The sequence below is a fragment of the Apium graveolens genome, chromosome 3 (assembly GCF_009905375.1).
Source record: "Apium graveolens cultivar Ventura chromosome 3, ASM990537v1, whole genome shotgun sequence".
Classification (NCBI taxonomy): Eukaryota; Viridiplantae; Streptophyta; class Magnoliopsida; order Apiales; family Apiaceae; genus Apium; species Apium graveolens.
The window spans coordinates 98,894,557-98,900,535 of NC_133649.1; positions in this window are offsets into that span (position 1 = coordinate 98,894,557).

The window sequence follows — 5,979 nt, forward strand, 5'->3', positions numbered from 1 at the left end:
AAAGAAAATCTTCTTTCAAGAGCAAAACTGAGTCATCAATTCTTAAGCCTTATCATCTACTGCATGTTGATCTATTTGGTCCAGTCAATGTCATGTCTATTACAAAGAAGAAATATGCTATGGTTATAGTGGATGAGTTCACAAGGTACACTTGGGTGTACTTCTTGTACAAGAAGAATGAAACTGTATCTACTCTAATTGATCATGTCAGACAGCTGGATAAGTTGGTCAAAGATTCTGTTAAAATTATAAGAAGTGACAATGGCTTTGAGTTCAAGAATTTAATCATGGAAGAGTTCTGCAAAGAGCATGGAATCAAACAGGAATTTTCTGCACCTAGAACACCACAACAAAATGGAGTTGTAGAAAGAAAGAACAAGACTCTCATTGAAGCTTGCACGAACTATGCTTGATGAAGCAGAGCTGCCAACCTACTTTTGGGCTGAAGCTATGCAGACTGCTTGTTTTACACAAAATGCAACACTCATAAACAAGCATGGAAAAACACCATATGAGATGGTGAAGAAAAAGAAGCCAAATCTGAAATACTTTCATGTATTTGGATGCAAGTGTTTTGTTCTTAAGACTCATCCTGAACAACTGTCAGAATTTGATCTAAAAGCTGATGAAGGAATCTTTATTGGATATCCACTTTCCACAAAAGCCTTCAGAGTCTACAATTTAAGAACAAGGGTTGTCATGGAATCTATTAATGTATCTTTTGATGATAAGAAGATTACTGGACTTTAAGATTTCAATGATCACGATCAGCTGAGATTTGAAAATGAAGACTTAAATTCTGATTCTGTAAATTCTGATGACCTAAACTCTAATCCTGTAAGTACTGATGTCATTGAATCTGTGATAACAATTCCAAAGGAAAATGCACCTGTTCAGGGGGAGCAAGCTGAAGATCCTACCACATCTCAAGACTCTCAAGAAGCATTAGAACCTGACACTGGCTCTTCAAGTTCTGATTCATCTAGTTCTGTTGAGACAAATTCTGATAATTCTGGAAACACTGATACTTCAAATCCTGAAGGATCCAAGTTAAATTCTGAAGTCTCAGAGAGCATAACTACAGGGGGAGCATCAGAAAATGCTGATGGAGACAACATGGATCATGAGGGAGGATCCAGTTCTAGAAGTCAACTTCAATCTGCAAGGAAGTGGACCAAATCACATACACCTGATATAAGACTTTAGCTTAATTCCTTCTGGAAAGTGGATTTCATAGAGGTACAATTGATAAAACACTGTTCTACCTCAACCATGGAAAGGACTTACTTTTGGTACAGATATATGTTGATGATATCATATTTGTTTCTACAAATGCTAAACTATGTGAGAGATTTGCAAAGCTAATGCAGTCAAGATATCAATTGAGTATGATGGGAGAACTTAGTTATTTTATGGGCCTTTAAGTCAAGCAAAATGAAGAAGGTACTTTAATCTATCAATCGAAGTACACCAGAAATTTACTAAAGAAGTTTGGAATGCAAGACAGTTCAACTGCATCCACTCCCATGGCCACTACAACCAAGTTAGATAAAGATACTGGTTCATCAGTAGATATTACTAACTACAGAGGTATGATTGGTTCTTTACTCTATTTAACTGCAAGTAGACCTGATATCATATATGCTACCTGTCTTTGTGCAAGATTTCAGGCTGATCCAAGAGAACCTCATTTAATAGCTATGAAGAGAATTTTCAAGTACCTTAAGGGTACATCTGATCTGGGATTGTGGTATCCTAGAGAATCAGATTTTAAGCTAATAGGTTACTCAGATGCATATTTTTCAGGATGCAAAATAGACAGGAAAAGCACTAGTGGAAGCTGCCAATTTCTTGGAGGAAGCTGTTGTGCACAGATTCTTTGGATGAAGAATCAGTTACTGGATTATGGGTTAGAATTTTCTAAAATCCCTATTTACTGTGATAATCAAAGTGCTATTGCTATGACAGGTAATCCAGTTCAACACTCAATGAAAAAGCACATCAGCATTAGGTACCATTTCATAAGGTAACATGTGATGGAAGGTACAGTGGAATTGCATTTTGTTCTAACAAATTAACAACTAGCAGATATCTTCATAAAACCACTATGTGAAGCTACTTTTACAAGACTAGTAAATGAACTTGGAATGGTTTCAGGTTCTTTCTCTAAATCTGCTTAGTTTTTGTTCTCAAGCATCAAACTTTATGATCGGTGTTTACAAATTGTTTTATTGTCATATAATCTGTGCTAAAATTGAGAATTCATTAAATGCTGATTGTTATCTGATGTGGATCTTTAAACTCTGACAGTGTTTTGAATGTTCTGTGACTATTCAATCCAATGAGGATAACTGTGCTAGATGTTGACCTAGTAGTCTTTAACATACTAGAAATCCCATGTTTGAATTAGTTGTTTATGTGGAAACTCATTAACACAAGCAAATTCTGATTTTAAGCTTAGTCAAGTTTACTTTGTGTATCTTATTACTAAGTCACAAACTAGATTCTTGCTTCTTATCTGTCAGATTCTGATGTCAGTAAATCTTAAGAATGAACTAAATGCTGATAAGCCTCACTTACCAAAAGAAAAGAAAAGAAAATAAAAGTCAGGTACTCCTTTGATATCTAGAGTAAATATATGGAAGGGAAGACCCAAGTGCATTGCTGGTATTAAGTAATATGCATTAGAAAAGCAAATAAATTTTCTTGGTGACTTTTCACATTCTCTGATTACTGGAGAAATACTCTGACAACATCATAAATTCTGATAAGCAGTCGTGACTCACTTACACCGAGAAGCCACTGTAAAAAGGAATTTCAAAAGATGCATAAAATGAGCACAAACAGTTGAGGTGGATTCTTGCATAAATTTGTTCTTGAGTAGACTTTGTAATTGATGAAAGATTTTAAACACTTTTCTTAGTTATGCCTTATTTCTAAGATGTACTAAAGTTTATCAGACTTTAATCTTTATCTGAAATTCTGCTGAATGCACACACTTTCACTCCATATGAATGATGAAAATTACTGTGGTGATTAAGTTGTTTTTAACAAACAGTTAAGTGTCATTTGCATAATTTCTGAGGACAAGTTCTGATGATTAAACTCTGAAGAATCAAGTCAGTATTTGTATGAAGAATCACAGAAAAAGATATTCACTTTTTGAGTTCAGAAGCCATATTCTGATGACTGTTAAAATCTGATATAAGTTTAAGTTCTGATATTAAATCCTGATGGAATCCTTGATGCTTACGTGGCATTATTCTTTACTTGACTTATTTGTGGTAAAAACTGAAACAGTCATATTTAAATTAGAATATATTAGGGTAAGATAAAAACATTCATAATCATTATGGGTTAGTGGTAAACGTGTTTGTCTTGAAAAACTACATGTGCACAGTAATTGTTAATTATTTCCCGTGCCCATTAACTCCTGCTTTAACTTTTTACTAACTGTTATTATTACACATCGGTCTAGGGAGACGAGGCATCATTATTTTTTACTCTTAATTGTTAAACAATCCTCGCGTCCCATGGTATTACATTGGCTATTTAAATCGATAATTCATCTCGGCCAAATCATCTTCCATTTTCTCACAAACTCACTCTCTCTTTTAATTCTCATCATTTTTCTTCTTCATAAACAAAAATGGTTCTTTTCAACTTGTTCATGAACTATGAAACTTTCAATATAGAGCTGAGTTGTGATGAATAGCAACAGGAGTAGCATGTCACTGCCATTCCTGAAGAGCTCTGGAACTTTGTTCCATAAGAGGTTCACACAGACCTCTTGTGCTTTTCGATGGACTATCAGCTCCATCTTGATCGATTGGAAGAAGAAAGGAGAGAGTCTCTCCTTCAGCAAGAACGGATCATCCGTCTTGCAGTGTTCTTTGTCAGCAGCAGGAGGAACTAGTCGATAGGTTTTCTTCTAGGACTAAGGCTGTTGATGTTAAGCATCTTAGAATAGGACTATCTTGTAATTTTTGCATGTAATCTATAAATTTCATGAAATGTATTCATTTGATATATTAATGAAATTTCCTTTAATTTCAAAATTTAGTCTCTATTTCTCTCATATTATGTGACTGTGAATGTTCTAATTGTAATTTGTTAATCTTTACTTTTGAACTATATCTTTTGATGAATGTTTTGATTAAAATTATGGTCAATAATAAATTGTGATGATTTGAGGAAAAAGTTGAAGCACGGGTTCATGCATCAGAACCTGTGACAGTTGGAGCCGAGAATGTTACTTCTCAGAAAGAAACTGCAGCTCAAAGTTATGATACTTTGAAGAGGAAGTCTATAAGTTCTGAAGCTGCTAAAGCAACTCCTTCACTGGAAAGAAGACTAAAGAAAATGAGGGCATAAAGGTACAAGACCAAGCCTATATCTGAGGATTCAACTGAAGCTGAGGAAGCGGATCAGGAATCTCTGATCTCATCAGAACCTGTGGTAATTGAAGCTCTGCCATTCCCTACTCAAGCTCAGAATACTGTGTCAACACCTCCTGTCTCCCCTATTAAAGCTACAGATGATGTTGAAGAACAAACTACAACTTCTGAAATATATATTCATAATTTGAATATACCAAATGTTCTTTATCTGGAAACTCCATCTAAAGAAGCTCAGCAATCTCCAACTCATTTTTCAATTTTAAATGCTGAGATACCATCTACACCAACCACACCAGCTCTGGAGATAAATTCTGATTTTTAGAATTTAGATATTGTTATTCCTGAATCTCCAGTTGCTACACACACTCTTGTGCTGTCAGAACATAATGAGTCTTCCTCAAGTTCTGAAGATAATGTTTCTGTTGAAACTCCAGTTCCCATTATGGGCAAGGAAGAATTGGTGAAGAAATTTGTTGAACGGGATGCACCTATTCCTTGGGAGGATACTCACAGAGGTGTGGAGTGGACCAAGAAGTGGAATGACACTGATTTCATTCCAAGTTCTAACATTTTGACAGAGCATATTGCTAAAGCTGATGAGTTGCTCACAAATGCTGATTTGAAGACACAACTCAAGATCACTGCTCTATCTACCAAACATCTTCAAGGTCTACATTTTTCTACTCATGAGAAGGTTGATACACTAAAGGAAAAAGCTGATAAGCTAGATCTACAGATCAAGCTTGATAAGAACAGATATGTCAGACCTACTCATGAGAAAATTGAATCCATTGAGAAGATTCAAGAGAAGCAACAGGCCCAAATTGCTGAGGTCCTGGCTAACCAAGTTTCTCAGAAATCTCAATTTAAAGAAATCCAATTTTCAGTAGAACTTCTTCTATCTCTCTTACTTTCTGATGATGCCAAAAAGGGGGAGAAGGTAGTTAAGTCCAAATGCTCACCTACTCAAATACTGAAGAAAAAGGATGATAAAGGTGATGACCAGGGAAACTCTGATAAGAGTAGAGGTCAAGGAAAAGTTCAAGGAAAATCTTCTACACATAACAAGTCAAGTTCTGATGCTTTGAATGCTAAAAGTCTGAAGTCAAGTTCTGATAAACAAAGTCTGATGTAAAGTTCTGATATTCTGATTTAGTCAGGATCTAAATACTCTCAGAAGTTTTTACAAACTCTGAAGCTAAAAGGGAAGCAGACTACTGTTTATTACAAAAATCCTAAAATCCAGACACTTGATGATGAGATAGCTAGAAGATTATTTCCGAAACAAAATCCGGGAATGGATTTGGAAACTCTCAAGGAGGAACAAGCTAGATTTGCAGCTGAGAAGACAAATTTTAAGTCTAAAGCTTTTGATGCGAAGAAACCTCCAAGGCCTAAGGAAAAAGGTATTGTGATCAGGGAAAAGTCAAATTCTGAGACTTCAAAGTCCAAGACTAGATTACAAACTGAGATTGATCCTAAGTCAAAAGGAAAAGAAAAGGTTAGTGAACCTTTAAAGATTGAGAAAAAGATAAGTTCTTCCGTTCCAGTCTATCAAACTACAATGCATGATGATGAT